This window comes from Schistocerca piceifrons, chromosome 1 (assembly GCF_021461385.2).
Source record: "Schistocerca piceifrons isolate TAMUIC-IGC-003096 chromosome 1, iqSchPice1.1, whole genome shotgun sequence".
Taxonomy (NCBI): Eukaryota; Metazoa; Arthropoda; class Insecta; order Orthoptera; family Acrididae; genus Schistocerca; species Schistocerca piceifrons.
The window spans coordinates 425,385,495-425,411,116 of NC_060138.1; positions in this window are offsets into that span (position 1 = coordinate 425,385,495).

Sequence of the window (25,622 nt, forward strand, 5' to 3'; positions counted from 1 at the left end):
TTAACATCTGAGGTCATCAGTCCCCTAGAACTTAGAACTATTTAAACCTAACTAACCTAAGGAGATCACACACATCCATGCCCGAGGCAGGATTCGAAACTGCGACCGTAGCGGTCGCGCAGTACCAGACTGAAGCGCCTAGAACCGCTCGGCCACACAGGCCGGCAGGTCGAGATCCAATGATTGTTAGCAGAATATGGAATCCGTGGGTTCAGGAGGGTAATATGGAACGCCGTGTTGGATCCCAACGGCCTCTTATCACTAGCAGTAGAGATGACAGGCATCTTATCCGCATGACTGTAACGGATCGTGCAGCCATGTCTCGATCCCTGAGTCAACAAATGGGGACGTTTGCAAGCCAACAACCACCTGCACGTACAATTCGAGGACGTTTGCAGCAGCATGGACTATCAGCTCAGAGACCATGGCTACGATTACTCTTGATGCTGCGTCACAGACAGGAGCGCCTGCGATGGTGTACTCAACGACGAAACTGGGTGCACTAATGTCAGAAACGTCATTTTTTCGTATGAATTCAGGTTCTGTTTTCAGCATCATGATGGTCGCATCCGTGTTAGGCGACATCCCGGTGAACGCACATTGCAAGCGTGTATTCGTCATCGCCACACTGGCGTATCACCCGGCGTGATGTTGTGGGGTGCCATTGGTTACACGTCTCGGTCACCTCTTGTTCGCATTGACGGCACTTTGAACAGTGGACGTTACATTTCAGATGTGTTACGACCCGTGGCTCTACCCTTCATTCGATCCCTGCGAAACCCTACATTTCAACAGAATAATGCACGACCGCATGTTGCAGGTCCTGTACGGTCCTTTCTGGATACAGAAAATGTTCTACTGCCGCCCTGCCCAGCACATTCTCCAGATCCATTCTCCAGATCTCTCACCAACTGGAACCGTCTGGTCAATGGTGTCCGACCAACTGGCTCGTCACAATACGCCAGTCACTACTCTTGATGAACTGTGTTATCGTGTTGAAGCTGCATGGGCAGCTGTACCTGTACACGCCATCCAAGCTCTGTTTAACTCAATTGAAACGTCCCCTTTGAACAATTATACATGACTGTGCTTAAACTGACACACAATATTTTTAGCGCAACGCAATCTGACTTTCAAAATTCCCTACTAAAGAATGGCCCTGACAAACATTAAACTATACCTTTCACAAATCACTTACCTCACAAAAATCTTCGCTGCTCAAGCTACTGCAATACAGCGAGCGCCACTACTGCCAGCTAAATAAAAGATTCAAACTACTGAAGGCACTAACTACTGATAGGGATAGTTAGCAAATGAAAGATATTAATAGAGAACAAACAATGTATTTACCTTGATATCATCATATATAAATAAAGCAGTTCATGAAAAATTACAAAACTCCGCCATCTCTCTCCCCACATCCACCACTGCTGGCGGCTCACCTCCAACTGCGCAACGCTACGCGCTGTTCACAGCCAGCTGCGGCTGCCCAACACTACAATGGCAGACAACAATGCAAACTAGCCACAGACTGCACACAGCACAGCCAGTGATTTTCATATTGAGCGCTACGTAACGTTGCCAATAAGAAAACATAAACAGCCTACTTACATAGAGAAAACATAAACAGCCTACTTACATAGAGAAAACATAAACAGCCTACTTACACAATGACCAGGCGTATCAAGGCCGTTATTACAGGAAGAGGTGGTGGTCTGCGTACTGATTTCTCAGGATCTATGCACCCAAATTGCGAGAAAATGTAATCACATGTCAGTTCTGGTATAATATATTTGACCAATGAATACCCGTTTATCATCCTGGTGTAGCAATTTTAATGGCCAGTAGTGTAATTATGTACCATAGAACGTTTCATAATAAATGTCAACAATCAGTATACGAAGTTGTTAAGGCAAACAAATAATTTCAGGAATATTCTGATATAAACAATACATCGTTGTAAAGAACTATGTGCCCTTTGAAGAGGCGCCGGGGGGAGGGGGGGGGGGGGGAGGTAGAGGGAAGTAGTGTTGGGTAACGTAAGAAAGAGAAGGAAAGATGGAGGTAGGTAGAATCGGTAGTGATAGAGGGGGGGGGGGGTTAGACAGGAGGGAAAGAGAGAGAGAGAGAGAAATCAACAGGGGCCTGCAGCAGACCGAGTGTATTCATCATTATTATATTTATTTGATTAAATTAACATTGTGAGCCTCACGTGCTCGCTCTGCTGCCTGTTTCGTAGCCTTATGCTGAGTCTTGCCAAGTGTGGCTTCCTGCATGTCGGATTTGAACCTCAATCTCCTCGAATACGAATTCGATGACTTAATCACTGCATCATCTCGCTCGCTTTGACACAAACTGCTGAATGGCACAAACAGTAATCTTAGTATGCGTTTTGGGTTAGGGATAAACAACGATCGTATGCAACACAGCTCATATACGAGACCAGGCCGACAAAATGACACTGGCACCAAGGTGGTCGATGAGTTCATCGATTTACCGAAGGCATTCACCTAATGAACAAGACACGACCAACGGAATGATACTCCGGCTTTCTAAGTAGAAAAGTTCCTGGCAAATGTAATATAGCTCGACGTTCTTTACAGACAAAGTTTTAAACGTAAAAGTAATTTCGGGCGTACATGAAGGGAGTAATATGTGATAAACACGTAAATGACATTGTGAATGAAGTCAGAAGCTTAACGAGATTATTCAGAGTGATTTTTTTATGTAATGCTAAGAAATTACAGCAAAATGTTGGATGACTTACGTGGAATATATTGTTGGTGCAGGAATTGGCATTTGACCCTCAACATTAACAACTATTCCGTATTATGATACACAGGCAGAAAAAAATCATCATTATATGATAATACAAATGTCGGACGCTCACTGGAAACAGTTACAGACACCAAACATTTGGGAGTAAATGTACGAAAAATCTGAAGTGGAATGACCACGTAATATCAATTGTAAGAGAGGTAGGTGCCAGAAAAATATTTTGGAAGAATCCTTGAAGGTAACTCATTCTACCACCAAAGTTATCACGCGTGCGAAACCCACGTTTGACCACACTTCGGTATTGCTCCTCTATCCGAAATCCATACCAGGTCGCTTAAAATCAGTCATTCTTATTAAGCGCCGCTCGCACCTTTTACAAAAATAAGTGGAAGTAACAGTGGCAACAGAAATCCACCTGCCATACCTCATTTATGCAAAGTACGTACTGTGGCACCAAAGTAATATAATAAGACAAGTGAGATTGTGTGGACTGTTTCAAATTTTTATGTACGCCAAAGGCCTACAAACAGGAAGAAAGTAAAAAAGAATACAGGTTGCAGTAGTTATGCACAGATAAATGCAAGCTTGGATAGCATCAAACCCTCTTAGGACTGACGTCTACAACAACAAATTTAGAAAAAAAACACATGAAACTTAAACTTTAACACTCTCCTCTACGATAAGTGTGGAATACCTTAACCACAGCGCAACCTTACTCGCTTTAAGGCAGTATTAATAAATGACTGACTACTGGATGACACAAAGCGGAAAATTGTTAGTGGAAAATGGATCCATAACATTAATTAATGAATCAAGCACATGGTTACATATATTTCAGCTGATCACGGACAATAGTATCTAAACAGAATGATGCACCGTCGGTTTTGAAGTCACGCGTTGTCGTGAGCAACGAGAGGTAGACTACGGTCTCCAACAACTGTGGTTGAACGATCTACAGCTAACGCTCACAGTACAGACAGTATGGCATCATTTAAGGCTCCATTACGTGAACTTTTACTACTACAGCCAAGAACCGCTTGAAATATTTATAACCGCCTATCGTTCAATGTAGATTGCGATCCTTTACAACTTCGACTTCAAAGGTTTGGGACACCATTATACACACGCCACTTCCCAGTATCTATTGGCAAAAATCATAACTTCTCACGTTTCCTATTCCATTTACGAATGGTGTGAGACTGATTATCGGTAAGCCCCCACTGCTGCAGCCAGCGACTATTTACTGCAGTAGCTCCCACAACCGTCTGCGCAACATACTCGCTGCAGAGACGAATTCCTTCTCGCGACTCCCAAAATGGCGAACAGTTTTCTATTTCTCCCAAAAATATCTCCAATCTGATGGGTGGAAGTTTAACAATAAGAATCAAAAGCAAAAGTAGTTGCTGTCGTAACCGAAGGTAGCTTAAATGTCAGGTTTGTAACTGATGTAGACAAACACTCTCGCACAAGCAGTCTCGTCCGAAAGTATTCATGATCTGTATCTTCGCTTGCCTCCCATGAACCATGGACCTTGCCGTTGGTGGGGAGGCTTGCGTGCCTCAGCGATACAGATGGCCGTACCGTAGGTGCAACCACAACAGAGGGGTATCTGTTGAGAGGCCAGACAAACATGTGGTTCCTGAAGAGGGGCAGCAGCCTTTTCAGTAGTTGCAGGGGCAACAGTCTGGATGATTGACTGATCTGGCCTTGTAACATTAACCAAAACGGCCTTGCTGTGCTGGTACTGCGAACGGCTGAAAGCAAGGGGAAACTACAGCCGTAATTTTTCCCGAGGACATGCAGCTTCACTGTATGGTTAATGATGATGGCGTCCTCTTGGGTAAAATATTCCGGAGGTAAAATAGTCCCCCATTCGGATCTCCGGGCGGGGACTACTCAAGAGGACGTCGTTATCAGGAGAAAGAAAATTGGCGTTGTACGGATCGGAGCGTGAAATGTCATATCACTTAATCGGGCAGGTAGGTTAGAAAATTTAAAAAGGGAAATGGATAGGTTAAAGTTAGATATAGTGGGAATTAGTGAAGTTCGGTGGCAGGAGGAACAAGACATTTGGTCAGGTGATTACAGGGTTATAAATACAAAATCAAATAGGGGTAATGCAGGAGTAGGTTTAATAATGAATAAGAAAATAAGAGTGCGGCTTAACTACTACAAACAGCATAGTGAACGCATTATTACCGAGCGGTCTAGGCGCTGCAGTCATGGACTGTGCGGCTGATCCCGGCGGAGGTTCGAGTCCTCCCTCGGGCATGGGTGTGTGTGTTTGTCCTTAGGATAATTTAGGTTAAGTAGTGTGTAAGCTTAGGGACTGATGACCTTAGCAGTTAAGTCCCATAAGATTTCACACCCATACACCCCCCACGCATTATTGTGGCCAAGATAGACACAAAGCCCATGCCTACTACAGTAGTACAAGTTTATATGCCATCTAGCTCTGCAGATGATGAAGAAATAGATGAAATGTATGATGAGATAAGAGAAATTATTCAGGTAGTGAAGAGAGACGAAAATTTAATAGTCATGGGTGACTGGAATTCGTCAGTAGGAAAAGGGAGAGAAGGAAACATAGTAGGTGAATATGGATTGGGGGGAAGAAATGAAAGAGGAAGCCGTCTGGTAGAATTTTGCACAGAGCATAACTTAATCATAGCTAACACTTGGTTCAAGAATCATAAAAGAAGGTTGTATACATGGAAGAACCCTGGAGATACTAAAAGGTATCAGATAGATTATATAATGGTAAGACAGAGATTTAGGAACCAGGTTTTAAATTGTAAGACATTTCCAGGGGCAGATGTGGATTCTGACCATAATCTATTGGTTATGAACTGCAGATTGAAACTGAATAAGCTGCAAAAAGGTGGGAATTTAAGGAGCTGGGACCTGGATAAACTGAAAGAACCAGAGGTTGTAAAGAGTTTCAGGGAGAGCATAAGGGAGCAATTGACAGGAATGGGGGAAAGAAATACAGTAGAAGAAGAATGGGTAGCTCTGAGGGATGAAGTAGTGAAGGCAGCAGACAATCAAGTAGGTAAAAAGACGAGGGCTAGTAGAAATCCTTGGGTAACAGAAGAAATATTGAATTTAATTGATGAAAGGAGAAAATATAAAAATGCAGTAAATGAAGCAGGCAAAGAGGAATACAAACGTCTCAAAAATGAGATCGACAGGAAGTGCAAAATGGCTAAGCAGGGATGGGTAGAGGACAAATGTAAGGATGTAGAGGCTTGTCTCACTAGGGGTAAGATAGATACTGCCTACAGGAAAATTAAAGAGACCCTTGGAGATAAGAGAACCACTTGTATGAATATCAAGAGCTCAGATGGCAACCCAGTTCTAAGCAAAGAAGGGAAGGCAGAAAGGTGGAAGGAGTATATAGAGGGTTTATACAAGGGCGATGTACTTGAGGACAATATTATGGAAATGGAAGAGGATGTAGATGAAGACGAAATGGGAGATAAGATACTGCGTGAAGAGTTTGACAGAGCACTGAAAGACCTGAGTCAAAACAAGGCCCCGGGAGCAGACAACATTCCATTAGAACTACTGATGGCCTTGGGAAGCCAGTCATGACAAAACTCTACCATCTGGTGAGCAAGATGTATGAGACAGGCGAAATACCCTCAGACTTCAAGAAGAATATAATAATTCCAATCCCAAAGAAAGCAGGTGTTGCCAGATGTGAAAATTACCGAACCATCAGTTTAATAAGTCAGAGCTGCAAAATACTAACGCGAATTCTTTACAGACGAGTGGAAAAACTGGTAGAAGCGGACCTCGGGGATGATGAGTTTGGATTCCGTAGAAATGTTGGATCACGTGAGGCAATACTAACCTTACGACTTATCTTAGAAGAAAGATTAAGAAAAGGCAAACCTACGTTTCTAGCATTTGTAGACTTAGAGAAAGCGTTTGACAATGTTGACTGGAATACTCTCTTTCAAATTATGAAGGTGGCAGGGGTAAAATACATGGAGCGAAAGGCTATTTACAATTTGTACAGAAACCAGATGGCAGTTATAAGAGTCGAGGGGCATGAAAGGGAAGCAGTGGTTGGGAAAGGAGTGAGACAGGGTTGTAGCCTCTCCCCGATGTTATTCAATCTGAATAATGAGCAAGCAGTAAAGGAAACAAAAGAAAAATTCGGAGTAGGTATTAAAATTCATGGAGAAGAAGTAAAAACTTTGAGGTTCGCCGATGACATTGTAATTCTGTCAGAGACAGCAAAGGACTTGGAAGAGCAGTTGAATGGAATGGACAGTGTCTTGAAAGGAGGATATAAGATGAACATCAACAAAAGCAAAACAAGGATAATGGAATGTAGTCAAATTAAATCGGGTGATGCTGAGGGAATTAGATTAGGAAATGAGACACTTAAAGTAGTAAAGGAGTTTTGCTATTTAGGGAGTAAAATAACTGATGATGGCCGAAGTAGAGAGGATATAAAATGTAGACTGGCAATGGCAAGGAAATCGTTTCTGTAGAAGAGAAATTTGTTAACATCGAGTATAGATTTAAGTATCAGGAAGTTGTTTCTGAAAGTATTTGTATGGAGTGTAGCCATCTATGGAAGTGAAACATGGATGATAACTAGTTTGGACAAGCAGAGAATAGAAGCTTTCGAAATGTGGTGCTACAGAAGAATGCTGAAGATAAGGTGGGTAGATCACGTAACTAATGAGGAAGTATTGAATAGGATTGGGGAGAGGAGAAGTTTGTGGCACAACTTGACTAGAAGAAGGGATCGGTTGGTAGGACACGTTTTGAGGCATCAAGGGATCACAAATTTAGTATTGGAGGGCAGCGTGGAGGGTAAAAATCGTAGAGGGAGACCAAGAGATGAATACACTAAGCAGATTCAGAAGGATGTAGGTTGCATTAGGTACTGGGAGATGAAGAAGCTTGCACAGGATAGAGTAGCATGGAGAGCTGCATCAGACCAGTCTCAGGACTGAAGACCACAACAACAACAATCTTCGCTTGGTTTTCTTGATCAATTGCTGTCTTGAACCGTGTTACTGTAATGATCTTTCCTTCATGGGGCAACACAAAAAATGCTTTTCAATGATGTCGCGTCACAGACAAGTAAGACATATTTTAACATTTCAACATGCACCTGAAATGGCTATAAAGCCGATATCATAGTTGTATGAAAAAAAACGAACCCTTCTTTGTCAAATCACGGAAGATTCTTTCAAAAAAATGTTACAGTAGTCGTTGTACAGAAGCACTGACGGATGGCCACAGAGACGTTTACAAAACCGCTTTACTTTATTGGCTGAGCAGGGCCGCAAATTTGCCGCGCCCAGTCCACTGCAACTATCAATGATCTACTGAAGCGTTCTTTCAGTCCGTTTGCTTTTCAAATTTTACGAACGTACTTCTGCATCCGTCTGAGTTGTGATACCTTGAACTGCCGTCGCACGTGAAGAATCAAAGAATGTAAGAACTATCAATAGATGGCGCTGTCTCACATTACCGTTACGTGGTAATATTCACAGCTTTTAGTAGCATAAACAAATCACAGATGGCGTTGCTTACGGTTGTATATTATCTATGCTTAAACCGTCACTACATCCATTACTGATATTCCACAGTAGGTGCTGTAACGCGTACTCTGCCAGTAAATGAACTTCCCAGTATTAGCAGAGCTTATTTAACATGCATTTTTCGGAAAAGAAAAACGTACTACTTAATTGCTCCGCCGAGGTTTTTCTGCGTGTACGCAGCACTGTTCATGTCTCGTTCTTACCTTCATTCCAGGACGTGAAACAAGCAGACGCCTTTTGCTGTCTTGCAACAGCACTCTCGCTACACGTCACAGATTCCTGGGTTTCACCATCATGTTATATGTCGTGGATTAGCAAACAAGGCACCACAGCTTTGTTATTACTACAGCATTCAAAGATCCTACATTACAGAGACAAATAATAAGCAGAGTATTTATTTCCAATCCTCAATAGTCGCGATCAAGGAACCTTTAAACGTACCAAAACACATACAAAATAACACATTTAATGTACAGAACTTCCATGCAGTAAATGATTTATTCGTTTTCGAAGCTCTATATTTTCTAAAGTACTGCATGCAAAAATATGATTGACGCAACAACAGAACCGTGAACCCACCAAGTTTGCATTTTGCTCTCTACAAATGTTCTGTCAGTGCCACTCTGGTCACACTACACACGTACAGAGCGAAGTGGCGCAGTGGTTAGCTCGGTCTCGCATTCGGGAAGACGACTGTTCAGACCCGCGTCCGGCCATCCTTATTTAGGTTTTCCGTGATTATGCTAAATCGCTCCAGTCAAATGCCAGAATGGTTCCTTTAACAGGCACGGCCCGTTTCCTTCCCCACCCTTCCCTAATTCGATGGGGCCGATGACCTCGCTGTTTGGCCCACTAACCCAAATCAACCAATCAACGACACACGTCTAGGCGGTGGTCAGGTTCGTTCCATATCTTGTGTAGCAATGCCCTCTCAAACGTCATCATGGCAGCATTGATGCAATCTCTGGCCTGTTGCAGTGCTCTTGGCAGTTGGGTTCTAAGCATGGTCCTTAATAAACACCCAAAGAAAAACGAAATACGACATTAGGTCAAATACGACATTAGGTCAGATGACATGGGGAATGGTAACGGGGGGGGGGGGGGGGGAGGCGGCAAGGGAGCAGAGCCGTATTATCACCAGCCCAATTCAACGATATGCGGAAGTTCGTCATATAGGTGGCCGCGAACAATGATGCTCCAATGAGGGCTGCCCCTTTTTGTTGAAACTGTAACCTACCAGGGTAAGAGGCACCCGCCACAGACTTAACACAGAAGAAAAACGCCGCATACTACCACGGCTGGGACTTTTCACATCATTAAACTTCGGCGAATCTAGTCCATGCGCCACAACATCATGAGGGTTTTCAGTGCCCAATACCCTCACATTGTGACAGAGAAATGGAGAAATTCTTTTTCATTGAATGTCAGTTTGGAGTCATATTGCAACCAGTTTTGCCAACAGGATATACCTTTTTCCAATCAGATTGAGAGTAAAAATGCCTTAAGAGGACTAAATTTTAAATTTTTATTCAGTAGCATAGAAATGGTAACAGAACGGCACTCACTCGAGAAATAGGCTATATAGAAAATATTTTTTTCACTGACTTTGTAAGTAGGATGTTTAGGGTTTTATGTTGGTAACGTCATGTAGCGCTCTATATGAAAATCACTGACTGCGCTGTGTGCAGTCTGTGGCTGGTTTCCACTGTTGGAATTTGCTATTGTAGTGTTGGGCAGTTGGATGAAAACAGCGCGTAGCGTTGTGCAGTTGGAGGTGAGCCGCCAGCAGTGGTGGATGTGGGGAGAGAGATGGCGGAGTTTTGAGGGCGGATGATCTGGACGTGCGTCCATCAGTAAATTTGTAAGACTGGATGTCATGAACTGATATATATTATGACTTTTGAATACTGTTAAGGTAAATACATTGTTTGTTCTGTATCAAAATCTTTCATTTGCTAACTATGCCTATCAGTAGTTGGTGCCTTCAGTAGTTAGAATCTTTTATTTAGCTGGCAGTAGTGGCGCTCGCTGTATTGCAGTAGTCCGAGTAACGAAGATTTTTGTGAGGTAAGTGATTCGTGAAAGGTGTAGGTTATTGTCATTCAGGGCCATTCTTTTGTAGGGATTATTGAAAGTCAGATTGCGTTGCGCTAAAAACATTGTGCGTCAGTTTAGTGTTGATCAGAATAAGTAAAGAGAGTAATGTCTGAGTACGTTCAGTTTTGCTCAGCTGTTTGAAAAGCAAATAACTTAAGAGGTTTTACAGCACAGTAATTCATTAATTTTTCTAAGGGGACGTTTCAACTTACCTAAAACTTGATAAGACTGTCATCTTCGTCGTTATCGGCATCGTCCTCATGGGAAAGAGAAGCTGCAGTAGAAACTGATGTCTTGATTTTAGTGCTTCAGTTGTTCCGGCTGTTTTGAAAACTGACCCAGGAAGTACGTAATTATGGCAGCAACGATTCATTCTGCAAGGACTTGCAGGAATCCCAAACATGGTGTTTGGTATTTCCGTACGCATTCGATTCCTTATCTTTGTTTTCACGAGATTCAACTGACTGAATATCGTTTCTCCCTCACCGTTCGACCTTACTACGAGCCTAGAAATGCAAGTTCCGCAGGATCTTTTCAAAGGATTTTCACCGCTGGGACATGGTAATTGAAAACCTCACACCATAAATCGACAGAGTTGTTAACTTTATCCCATCGGACGATGGTCAATTTTTGCCACTCTAATTCAATTCTTGTATATGAATCATTATCCATTTGAGAGCTTTCTGACAGGGGTAGTAAGGGTTCGTTTATCATTACAAGCACCTTTGAAGCTGCAAGAAGAGATAATTTCCTCAATACTTCAATGTTATCAAGCAACATTTGCTATAAATGTTTGACAAGTGAATAAACAAATTCTACATATCTTTCTCTAATATTTTTTGCTTCCTATTGAGTTATTTCGTTTCTAATTTCTGAAATTTCTTTCAAATGAGCTTGTAAAATATGGCTTTGGATCTAGGTCGTTTTCTCTGAACTGGATAGGTGGAAATGACAATTTGCTTAAGAAGAGATTGAGTGAGAAATACCAGGCAATCTAATAGCTTGCATGGGTCCACACCATTCGACTCGAATTCCTTATTGACTCTCTGAAGGCATGAAAGGATAGCTTTCAAAAATAATAAATATACTAAATTAAGCTCGTAACCGAACACAGAATAGAGCGTTTCAGCTGTACAGCATTTTTCGCTTAGCCTAACAATTTAAAATGAGTTTTTATCTCAAGCGATCGATCAGTTATTCTACGTACCGCAGGTTCAATGTATAACCATCTCGTGTCACAATCTTCGGGGATTTTCCGTGGTTCCTCCCCATTATTTAGGATTGAAAAAAATCTGAGATAAAAGAGCTGTCGAGAAGAAGATCGAGAGGACCAATTGTAACTTTCACTAATCAAAAATTCCAAATTTCTTTGAAGACATTTTGCAGTTGCTGCAGAGGTCGCCAACTGAATGAAAAGACAGACACATCTTATAACTATCAAATATCGAACCTCCCTTTTAAGTATTTCATACCCTCCGTTATTAATACCGAACTTCACACTAATATCTGTTCCTGTTCCCCGCAATTTCTTTAATTCTAAATTAACTTCTTTCAGTGCCTCTTCATATAGCTGATACAACAGACTCAGCATTGCAGTTTTAAAGTTCGACTAATGTAAGAAACGTCAACAAAATGTTGTGAGGTATTTTCCTATGATAAATTACAGCTGTTGGTAGGAATTTAGTGACACCAATATTGGTTGATACGTCAGTTACAATATTGTACTTATCATCATCAACATCTATTCTCTGATTTTTCGGAAAATGGGGCCGAAGAACATTCTTGATAATATCACTACACTTTGTACGCTGTAACAATAACATCTTGCTTGCAATAACACTATGTGTGTGCCTGTTTTTGCACGTTTCTCGTAAGTTATCACACGGCATTACAGCTCTATGTGCGAACACACAAAGGGAAAGTGACCATCCAGCTTCGATACGGCCTACGGAACCCTCCATTGGTTTTGAAAAATAATTTTTGCCTGTGTTTTGGAGGAGAAGGAAGAAAAAAGAAACTGTAGATATGTTTCTTCGTGATTTTCTACATCCGCTAACCGAGCTCTATTAGTACAGTGACAGACTGAACTGAATGCTTTTGTGTTATTTCCTACAGCTTGTGATAACCATCGCACAGAATTCAGAATTTTTGCCACTCTTCCCTAAACGTTTGGGTGTATTGGGGTTTAAATTTACCCATTTCAACAGAACTGAAATTAGTCACTAGAACAAGAACCACAAGCACTATTACTACTACTACTACTCAACAACAACTGAATAATATGAATAATTACAGGCAGTATTCGTCACTGCTCGGTCCCCGCTGGGAATACAATAATTATGAGAGAAATATTATATCGTATGCATCATTAAAGTTAGTTAAATCAACATATCATTGTTTGAAACTTTTAAAACAGTATAACACTTCGTTCCAGAAATTTGAATATTACGTTTATGCCTTTAAATAATCCAAAATAAATTATATTTCTTGGACTTATAATTCTTGCACTCGTTATTTACGAGGGCTATCCACATAGTACATTACGTTTTGGACTTAAAAATAAATAAAGTATTGGAAAATATTTTATTATATGCAGATGAAAGCCACACTTCAATACTACTTTTCTACATAGTTGCCATTTAAATTAAGGCACTTATCGTAGCGATGGACGAGCTTGGAAATTCCTTCGTCGTAAAATTCGGCCGCCTGCGCCTTAAACCACGTGGTTACCTCTTCTTGAAGCTGTGCGTCGTCATCAAAACGCTGCATAGCCAACCACTTCTTCATTGTTGGGAATAAGTGTAAGTCGCTCGGTGCCAGGTCGGGACTGTACGGCGGATGAGGAAATAACTCCCACTTAAAAGATTCGAGAACTTCACGAGTTGCATTTGCCGTGTGGGCCCGGGCGTTGTCGTGAATCAGCAAGATCTTTGAGCCCAACTTTCCCCTGCGCTTGGTTTGTATTGCTCTTCTGAGGTTGTGTAGAGTTTGGCAATACCTTTGAGAGTTTATTGTAGTGCCTCTTTCCAGGAAATCCACAAAAATCGTATTTCTACCGGGTTACTGATTAACCACTTGGCTGAAGGCGCAGGCGGCCGAACTTTACGACGAAGGAATTTCCAAGCTCGTACATCGCTACGATAAGTGCCTTAATTTAAATGGCAACTATGTCGAAAAGTAGTATTTAAGTGTGGCTTTCATCTGTATATAATAAAAAAATTCCAATACTTTATTTATTTTTAATTCCAAAACGTAATGTACTTTGTGGATAGCCCTCGTACATTGGTGGTACCAGTAGCAATGAAACGTGTGTTTCTTAACAAAGTTTGTAGTATAACCGGTTGCAGGAAAGGAATTTTTTCTACAACCTGTTAACGGAAGGTTGAAGATAGTGAAATGCTACACCAAACTTTAGAAATGAACAAGATAAATTTTCCAAAAAAACGTAATATTAAAAAGACTCGAAATCAAACAGAGACAATGTTTCAAAAAGATTAATTTTCTTACTAGCAACCAGTTCTTAAATTTTCCAACCAGGTAGCCCTAAAAAAATTTAGTTGAAAACAACCAAATTGGCAACACTGTTACCGTCACAGAAAAACCATTTTCTGGCGTTGTCGCCGCTTTGTCAAGGCTCTGCAATCGCAACGCCAACTGGTGGCCACAGTGAAAATTCGCTGAGTTTATGGTTCAGTTCAAACGTCAGTTACATTTCTATATGTAGTACTTTGGGATATATAGAACCTTAGAAACAAATGAATCATTTATAGTAGCCCTGCGTATAAAAACTAAATGCAGCTTTGTATCCTTTGTTAAACTGACACCGCCGTCATTTGGAGTTTTTTTTAATGGCAGCGCTGTCAATTAAATATTTAACATAGGATACAATGCTGCCATTTGATTTTTATACATAGGGCTACTGTAAATGATTCGTTTGTTTCTAAAGGTCTATATATTCCAAAGTATTACATACACAAATGTGACTGATGTATGAACTGAACCGTAAACTTACCAAGTTTATATATATACGGAATGTAACATGTTTTGTTCTAGCTGTGTTTCGGTATATATTCTACGGATTTTCTGATAACGGCTAAAATGTCGAATCTAACAAACAGCAAAAAAAAAAAAAAAAAAAAAAAAAAAAATCTGAAAATTCTACAGTCTGTAACGGACAATGCTTTCTGTGGTGTCACCGCCAAACACCACACTTGCTAGGTGGTAGCCTTTAAATCGACTGCGGTCCGTCAGTATACGTCGGACCCGTGTGTAGCCACTATCAGTGATTGCAGACCAAGCACCGCCACACGGCAGGTCTAGTCTAGATAGACTCCCTAGCACTCGCCCCAGTTGTACAGCCGACTTTGCTAGCGATGGTTCACTGCCTACATACGCTCTCATTTGCAGAGATGATAGTTTAGCATAACCTTCAGCTACGTCATTTGCTACGACTTAGCAAGGCGCTATATTTAGTGATTAGAATGAATTCTGAACGGACTATATTGTGAATCATGTACCGTCAAGAGCGACGTTCCTCATTAATGGATTAAAGTTAAGTATCAAACTAATTACGTCCGCTTTCTGAATTCTAATTCCTTGTTATGTTCCAGACCTCACGTCAGTATAGTTCTTCGCTCCTCACGCCAGCCTGCGTGAGCTAAACGCGTGCATTTCGGCCTCCTCTAGTAACACGGTGTTGGCTCTTCTGCCAACACAACACTTTCATTTGAAAAATATTAATAACTCTTTCTTAGCGTGGGTGTTGAACAGCTCACATTCATCTAATTTGGGATCAGTTCCTGTGACAAGTTTCGATCATCTGTAGGTTTTAAGCCTTATGCAACTATTTCTTTGGAGGTTAATCGCCCTATAAACAACAAAATTATGCAAGGAAATCTGACGTAGCTTCTGACGTTAAGCAGTAAGTCCAGTAAATACATCGTTAACCGCAGAGTGCGTCTACCTCAGCTGGTGCTGCTAAGCACCTTCGCCGTGACATGCTCCTTCGGCTTAGCTCCAGCAACAGCGGCTGGCCACGTGCGCGACACGTGTAGCCGCCGATCGGCGCTGTCACCGGAAGCCCCGCAGCGTCCCCGGTGCCTACACTGCCGCGAATACCGCGGCCCGCTGAGAAATTACGCTGCCGGCTGCGAGCACTAAAGCCGTAGGCCGCGTAATTGAAACGGCAAAAAGCCCTGTCTAACCGAGTGTACGCAATCAGGCCTAATTCTGAGTCGCAAAACTTTGATTTCATCGGGGATACCCAGAGGAAGTCTTTTGTCTCTCTCTCTCTCTCTCTCTCTCTCTCTCTCTCTCTTTCCCCGCGTTTTATTAGCTCGCCCATGTGGAAGTCGATCGGGTGGGCGGAAAAAAAGTCATTCGCCCGTCCTCTGCCGCAGCCAATCCGCAAGGGCTGGAAGGCTGCTTCTCAGTTCTGACGAAGCGTTTGGCCACGAAATAAAAAGGGTTATCCGCTTTTTCTTCTCCTGCACGTTCGGAGCGCAGGGATTTCGAATTAGCTCCGTTTGAAACTAATTTGGTATAATCAACGTTGCGCTAACGATTTTCGCCAAGCCTTTTCAGCTCGAGTTAACTGACCAGCCATTTTACCTGCACATAGCCTTTTCTGCGCTTATTGAAGTAATGAATGTCTCAGTTTGATATAACATTGGGTCTCTGAAATTGTAGACCGAAAATATTTCTGTGCTATGAACGAAATCATCCCTTATAGAACGACAGGCATTCCACAATATTTTCGTAACGAATGAAAAGAAATAAACTTAAACGTTACGAGAATACTGTACACGAATTTTGAAGCTATAGCTGATGATTTCAGGCGTCTGGCGGTGTCAAGGATTGCGCTTTAATGCACAATATTTTGACAAAGGATTTAGCCGTCACCAGGCGCAGCAAACAACTGTCTTGTGTGAGCTCAGTGCCTCCGCTGCAATAGCGTGCTCACAGAATTTTAAGAGTAAGTCTCTCTATACCTTTAGCTAGTTATGTAGTGGTAACATTTATTCATCCGTAGATCACACTTAGAAGAATATTGGACGTGTTGTATTACAATTTAAGATCAACAAAATATCGTGACTCATGTGTGTATCATATTGTGCGTATTCTGTGCGTGTGTATTGAACCGGGGAGCTAGGAACGACGGAGAGGCTTCGACGGCGCCGTAGCCCTCCTTCAGTGGTTCACAACCCCACAACAGGCTACAGCAGTCTACTCACCCCACCGCCGCCCCACATCGAACCCAGGGTTATTGTGCGGTTCGGCCGCCAGTGGACCCCCCGGGAACGTCTCATTCCAGACGAGTGTAGCCCCAATGTTCGTGTGGCAGAGTAATTATAGTGTATGCGTACGTGGAAAAAGTGTTTGCGCAGCAATCGCCGACATAGTGTAACTGAGGCGGAGTAACGGGAATCAGCCCGCATTTGCCGAGCCAGATGGAAAACCGCCTTAAAAACCATGCACAGGCTGGCCTGCACACCGGACCTCGACACTAATCCGCCTGGCGGATTGGTACCGGGGACTGGCACGCCTTCCCGTTCGGGAAGCAGTGCGTTACAGCGAACGGCTAGCCGGGCGCGCTAGGGCAGTGCATTGGCGGAGTTGTCATTTGTACTCAGATGATTCATGTGAAAAGATTCTCGACGTGATAATGGCTCAAAATGGCTCTGAACACTATGGGATTTAACATCTATGGTCATCAGTCGCCTAGAACTTAGATCTACTTAAACCTAACTAACCTAAGGACATCACACAACACCCAGCCATCACGAGGCAGAGAAAATCCCTGACGCCGCCGGGAATCGAACCCGGGAACCCGGGCGTGGGAAGCGAGAACGCTACCGCACGACCACGAGCTGGGGGCGTGATAATGGCTGCACGACGGTATTAACAGATTATGAACGCAGACTGGTAGTTGGAGCAAGACGCATGGGACATTTCATTTTGGAAATCTTTAGGCAGTTCAACATTCCCAGAGTCACAGTGTCAAGAGTATGCCGAGAATACCAAAGTTCAGGAATTACTGCTCACCAAGGACAACGCAATGACTGACGGCTCTAACTTCACGACCGAGAGCAGCGGTGTATCCTTAGAGTTGTCAGTGCTAACAGACAAGCAACACTGCGTGAAATAATGGGCGAAATAAATGTGGGAGGTACGACGAACGCCTCCGTTAGGACGGAGCTGCAAAATTTGGCGTTTATGGGCTATGGCAGCAGACAACCGACGCGAGTGCCTTTGCTTACAGCACATCGCCTGTAGCGCCTCTGCTGGGCTCGTAACCATATCGATTGAACCATAGTCGACTGGAAAACCGTGGCCTGGTCAGGTTATTTCCGATTTAGGTTGGTAAGAGCTGATCGTAGGATTCAAATGTGGCTCAGATCCCATGAAGTCATGGTCCCGTGTTGGCAACACGGCACTGCGCAATCTGGTGGTGGCTCCATAACGGTATGGGTTTTTGTGTACTTGGTATGTACTGGGTCCTGTACTTCAACGGAATTATTCATTTACTGGAAATGGTTATGTTTGGATACTTGGAAGCCATTTACAGCCTTTAATGGACTTCATGATACCAAACAACGATCGCCATTTCACAGGGCCACAACTGATAGCGATCGGTATGAAGAATATTTTGGACAATTTGAACGAATGATTTGGCCACCCAGACCGTCCGACATGAATCCCCTCGAACATTTATTCGACATAATCGAAAGGTCAATTCGTGCACAAAATCCTGCACGTGCAACACTTTCCTAATTATGGACGGCTATAGAGGCAGCATGGGTCGATATCAAAGGAGAAAAAGGGTAAATTAATTCAAGTTTTGTAAGTAAATATAATATTAAATCAGAGATGGTCAAATCTAGTATCGATTTAGTAGTAGCCTCGCTGCTCAACAGCGATCGTTGATTCAAGGTACTATGAGTAACGTGTTAGAGGAACTTTAGATAGACCGATGTGTGGAGGACTCTCAAGTGTAAAGAGGTGTTCTATCTGACGTGTGTTGGATATATGCTTACTCGATACGGGCAGTTACGATTTTTTTAATTGCAAGATACTATGATGTTTGCGAACTGTAAAAGTAATCTCAACAGAAATTGGAAATAATTAAGGTAAAGAAAGTTGTTTTGTTACTAATGAAAGAGACAACGTACGGCACTCACATCCAATGATTTTGTGAAGCTAACTGTCAATGTACAATCAGTTTATTGACCTAGCTAATTGTGAGCATTATTAATTTTCGAAAAGTCAACATATAAGTTTTAAAGTTAGTGGCATTATTGTTACTTAATCCAAGTCAATACCGGTTCTCAGATGCATGTGGTTTTTGATTAACTATGTTTCTCAAGAAGTTATTGTCTCAGTCATATTCGATATAATTAAAATGTGTGCTAAGCAACACCCGTGCACAATAGCTATTTGCTAACAAAATTTAAAGTACTAACAGAGAGCAATGCGAAGAGCGTTACCATTGCGCAGACATAGGTAAGAAATTTTATTATTTCAGGGATAACATTCATTATGTACAGGGGATATTATTTTCAAAGTGATCAAATTTTGTTTTATTAACAGGACAATTTTAAGTCAATAGTGTCGCGTCTGATCCAGTTTTTGTGTTACGTACGCTTTGGATTAATTTGATGTTGTTAACAGTTTACATTCTCGCAGCTGAATGAAATTAACATTCTCGCAGTCAGAAAAGATCATTATAGGGTAAAGCACATAAGCGACGAAATAAAACCATGTGCACATGCAATTCCCACTTCAACAGTTGTGTTTCTTACTACTGTCAGCTACATACTTACACAATAATATTTCAAACGTACATGTCTGAAATATATCTGCAGGGGTCTTCCAACGACTTCTTGTGTCCATGTCACGTCAATTTGCTTCAGTTTTTTTTCCGAGTCAACGGTTTTCTGTCTACTTTGATGCAGCCCGCCACGAATCCTTTCCTGTGCCAACCTCTTCATCTCGGAGCGACATCTGCAACCCTCGTCCTCAATTATTTGCTCCATCTTTTAAAATTACTATTTTCCTCTACAATTTTTACCCGTCTCTCCCTACAGTTTGAAACAAGTCTATTGGGGTTTGTTATTTGCAATTTTTGGAATTTGTGCATACTTTTCATGTTTCAAACGCTAAGGGACAGTTTTCATTCGCTTATTATTCTCGCGGAGACTAACTGTGTTGCTGGAACATGTGCTTGTTTTTGTCAACGCGCTTGGCAGCGAGTAGCGCGGGGCTCTGTCGTTAGAGGGGTTGAGAAAGACGCCCAGCAGAGGGCTCGTGGCACTGCAGACTTAAAGTTAAGTGTATCTGTGCTTAAGCAAAGTTATTTGTGTTTGAGTATTGTGAAACAGAGGAAGAAGAATCGATTAGTAAAATGGCTCTGAGCACTATGCGACTTAACTTCTGAGGTCATCAGTCGCCTAGAACTTAGAACTAATTAAACCTAACTAACCTAAGGACATCACACACATCCATGCCCGAGGCAGGATTCGAACCTGCGACCGGAGCGGTCGCTCAGCTCCAGACTGTAGCGCCCAGAACCGCACGGCCACTCCGGCCGGCTAATCGATTAGTAATTTAGAATGAAATGAGATGCAGTGATCTTGGAAAACAGTATAAAGAGGAATGAAGGTCATATTTTTTGTTTAGTGGCACTGCAGTCGCGCATAGTTTTAAACCATTGTTGAATAAGACACCCATATCTGGGAACTTCAGATTTTTCATTGAAGACTGTATAATTTTCACTGTAAGATATTTTTTTTTATGTTTATGAATCATTTGTCCAACATTTGTGAGAGTAAAAGTTTGATTCAGTGTCGCTCTTTGTCAGTGTTAATGAGAGCTGTAACATGAATTTCGTACAATTAATAATATATCACATAGCTTAAAAACAGTTTCCTACGTATGGTGAAATTGGTCAAAAAGTGACAGTTTCTGATTATTATCTCTTAATAATATTTGATCTCTCCTGAATAATTTGATGCGTCATTTGTCGATTAATTCCAATTGGAAGTTGTAAGGGATCAGTGATCCCACGAACATAGACGCTAGTATCCGACGCCCAGGTCGATAGTAGACAGGAGTCGACTGTCAAACGCTGCAGGAGGCAGTGAGACTAGTGTCGAGTGTAGAGTAGCACTGGAGAGTGTCGAGCGAGCAGTAGTGCGGGAGAGACGGGCAAGAATTGTGGCAGAGTGAGTTGTAAACGGCAAAATTCACCGGAGTATGACGAGTGAGCACGTCCCCTTGATCGTCGTGGGGTTGACCCTCACTAATACAGATTCGCGAGTGATATGAAACAGAAAGTGGCAAGTGCCGGATTACATGTTCCGCGTCAACCGCGTCGGCCAGCAACAACCATGGATTGCAGTGAGGATTGTTGTGAATGTTAACAATCAGCATTGCGTGTGACGAAGTACTGAAAATCAGTAACCAATAAAAAGATATAACTGTAATTAGACGTGCAAGGCGAAGGTAGCAACTGCCTCATAATTTGTGTGTTAGTAGGAAATATACAGGGTGTTTCAAAAATGACCGGTATATTTGAAACGGCAATAAAAACTAAACGAGCAGCGATAGAAATACACCGTTTGTTGCAATATACTTGGGACAACGGTACATTTTCAGGCGTACAAACTTTCGAAATTACAGTAGTTACAATTTTTAACAACAGATGGCACTGCAAGTGATGTGAAAGATATAGAAGACAACGCAGTCTGTGGGTGCGCCATTCTGTACGTCGTCTTTCTGCTGTAAGCGTGTGCTGTTCACAACGTGCAAGTGTGCTGTGGACAACATGGTTTATTCCTTAGAACAGAGGATTTTTCTGGTGTTGAAATTCCACCGCCTAGAACACAGTGTTGTTGCAACAAGACGAAGTTTTCAACGGAGGTTTTATGTAACCAAAGGACCGAAAAGCAATACAATAAAGGATCTGTTTGAAAAATTTCAACGGACTGGGAACGTGACGGATGAACGTGCTGGAAAGGTGGAGCGACCGCGTACGGCAACCACAGAGGGCAACGCGCAGCTAGTGCAGCAGGTGATCCAACAGCGGCCTCGGGTTTCCGTTCGCCGTGTTGCAGCTGTGGTCCAAATGACGCCAACGTCCACGTATCGTCTCATGCGCCAGAGTTTAAACCTTTATTCATACAAAATTCAAACGCGGCAACCCCTCAGCGCCGCTACCATTGCTGCACGAGAGACATTCGCTACCGATAAAGTGCACAGGATTGATGACGGCGATATGCATGTGGGCAGCATTTGGTTTACTGACGAAGCTTATTTTTACCTGGACGGCTTCGTCAATAAACAGAACTGGCGCATATGGGGAACCGAAAAGCCCCATGTTGCAGTCCCATCGCCACTGCATCCTCAAAAAGTACTGGTCTGGGCCGCCATTTCTTCCAAAGGAATCATTGGCCCATTTTTCAGATCCGAAACGATTACTGCATCTCACTATCTGGACATTCTTCGTGAATTTGTGGCGGTACAAACTGCCTTAGACGACACTGCGAACCCCTCGTGGTTTATGCAAGATGGTGCCCGGTCACATCGCACGACCGACGTCTTTAATTTCCTGAATGAATATTTCGATGATCGTGTGATTGCTTTGGGCTATCCGAAACATACAGGAGGCGGCGTGGATTGGCCTCCTTATTCGCCAGACATGAACCCCTGTGACTTCTTTCTGTGGGGACACGTGAAAGACCAGGTGTACCGCCAGAATCCAGAAGCAATTGAACAGCTGAAGCAGTACATCTCATCTGCATGTGAAGCCATTCCGCCAGACACGTTGTCAAAGGTTTCGGGTAATTTCATTCAGAGACTACGCCATATTATTGCTACGCATGGTGGATATGTGGAAAATATCGTACTATAGAGTTTCCCAGACCGCAGCGCCATCTGTTGTTGACAATTGTAACTACTGTAATTTCGAAAGTTTGTCGGCCTGAAAATGTACTGTTGTCCCAAGCATATTGCAACAAACGCTGTATTTCTATCGTTGCTCGTTTAGTTTGTATTGCCGTTTCAAATATACCGGTCATTTTTGAAACACCCTGTATATCAGTTTGTACATCGCAACCTTTATGGTCCTTAATAATAGACCAACTTTCAATCATTCCACTATTCAGTTGCAAAACAGCCGCATTCGGTTGAAATACCCCCGAAACCACAACAGAAAAACCGATAGCCTTTCATCCATTAAGCACACGGTCATATGATCACAATAATTAACTGTTTGGCGGCTTCGGTAAATTACACATAACCCAATAAAGGAATTTTAAACGGGGGTGTTTCAAAGTGTACCTTTTATCATTTCATAATTAATAGTGCAAGTGTAAAAAAATCCGGCCGTTCTGCACTAACATGCTATCTCTAGAACTATTCAGCTATTTATTCCTTGAAATCATGTTAAGAGGTTGGATGCATTGCGTAAACAGAAATGACAGTATTTCACACCCATCTTGTGGATTTACTTTGTGGGCGTTGTGTTTTATAGGTGTTGAACTGTAAACATAGTGGTTTGGTGTACTATTACACGTTCTTATACCTCTTTTCAACATGACGAGAAGAAAGAGTTGTTTTAAGAAGCGACGTTCCCATGGAAATCAGCATACGACTGGATATGAATCCAGTGCTGATCCTGAAACAGATGTTTCACAGACACACGAAAAGGACACCCCTACTAGTGCTTCGAGGAGGAAACTGGGAAGCCATGAGGATTTATTTATTGGCAAAGGATATCATGTAAATAGTTCAGGTTATGTTTTATTAGATTTGCGTGTGTTAGGACAAATTTTACAAGAGGCTGTCTCGTGTAAGTTTTGTAGTGGGCAAATTAGCATCTTTTTTGAGGACACATCTGCACGGATTGGACTAGCTACCAAACTTGTTGTTCAATGCAATGTTTGCAGAATCTCTATGTCATTCTGAACTGCTCAAAAGTGCAGGAATGACTTGTTTCAGAGCATTGTTAATTTCTTGTATGGAATGAAGTGCATAGGTAAAGGATGACTGCAATTCAAGTTTTATGTGCGACGCTGAACTAGTCAAACCCACGAACCGGATCAAGTAAGTACACAGAAGTGAATGTGTCAAATCTGTTGCTGTTGCTTCTATGAAAGCCGCTGCTAAAGAAGCAGTAGAATTAAATAACACTACAGACGTATCTGTGGCAGTTGACGGTACATGGCAGAAGAGAGGCCACACATCTAAAAACGCAGTTGCAATTCTCACTAGCGTAGACACAGGTAAAATTTTAGACTTCGAAGTGGTAACTATATACTGCCATCAGTGTAAATCAGTTGACAATGAAACAAGTGAAAGTCATAAAACAAAGTGCGCCAAGAATTTTGAGGGAACTAGTGGGAGTATGGAGGCTGCTGCAGTTGTTTCTTTGTTCAGGTGCTCGCAGCAGGAAAGAGGTACGTGCTATACTGAATACTTGGGGGATGGTGATTCGAAGGCCTTTAAATCAGTCGTGGAAAGCAAACCTTATGGGGAAAAGCATATTCTGAACATTGAATGTGTGGGCCACGTTCAAAACCGGATGGGAACACGGCTTGCCGCGTGGGATTAGCGGAGCGGTCTTAGGCGCTGCAGTCATGGACTGTGCGGCTGGTCCCGGCGGAGGTTCGAGTCCTCCCTCGGGCATGGGTGTGTGTGTTTGTCCTTAGGATAATTTATGTTAAGTAGTGTGTAAGCTTAGGGACTGATGACCTTAGCAGTTAAGTCCCATAATATTTCACACACATTTGAACATTTCTGAACACGGCTTTGGAAATTGAAGCAGACAAAAGGAAAACAGAAGTTATCGGATGGAAGGACTCTAAATGGTAAAGGAAGACAAACAGACAAAAACAATGATGAACTCCAGCAATATTATGGAATGGCATCAAGGAACAACACACATGACCTACAAGGAATGAAAAGAGCAGTGTTGGCTACATTCTTCCACAAATGATCCACTGATGATACACCTATACATGCTCATTGCCCACCTGGTGCTGATTCGTGGTGCAAGTACCGCAAAGATCAGGCAGCGGGTGCAGAAGAAGAATTTAGGTACAAAAACAGCATACTATCTGCATTGATGGAGGTAATTAAGCCAATATATAGAAAGCTCATCCTGATCTTCTTTCCAAATGTCGCCATGATCGGATGCAAAATCCGAATGCGTCTTTCAATAATGTCATTCAGGCCCGCATACCAGAAAATGTCTTTGTATGTATGAAAATTCTTTGCTTAGATGTTTTTGATGTTGTGACAACGTTTAACGATGGCAATAAGCGAAGAATTGGGGTGCTAGAGCAGTTCGGTATCACTCCAGGAGCCAACACACTGCAGGCCTTCCAGCGAATGGATCGACTGAGGATCATGAAAGCGCAGTGTGCAGCAGAGGAAATGACTAAAGAAGCAAAAGGCAGGAAAAGAAGAAAGCTTCTAGGCTTGCAGCATAATCAAATACACGATCCAGATAATGCTGATTATGGGCCTGGCTGTTTCTAGGAGCTGGTATGGCTCCATATGTGAGTTAATTTCAAATAAAATGTTTAAACTTGATTTCCCGGAGATGACATTTTTTAAAATATTTGACCCATTATCTCAGGAATTATTACAGATACATGTCTTTTTTTACACTATATTACCTCTTAGTATACTGCACCTGCTGAACCACCAAAACATATCTACTTGTAACGGTTTTTATTTACGTTAGAGAAGGAACTGGGCACTTTAAAAAAAATTGAACATAATATTTAAAAAATCATAACTAATTATTTGTCTGTATATTCTGATCCTGGTTTAGTAATCAGAAAAGGAGTGAAACCATACTTCCTAAAAAATTCAGATCTCTATCTCTTAAGGGTTCTGAGATAATGGGTCAACAATATTGCAAATTTAACACTAGGTATTGGACATAAGTACTCCCCTTAAAGGAATATTACACCTAAGAGCATTGTCCACATTCCCGGTCCAAGTAATTTTCATTTAAAGAGTGTCTCACTCAGTGATGCGTATAAAATAGTTTACTTGCTATATGGAGCATTGCACTAAGCTTTCAGCAACTATAATTAGAAGTTTGCAGCTGGCGCACAGAGAGCAGCAAGCACCACATTTCCAAGCAATTACATTACGTGGAAAGAC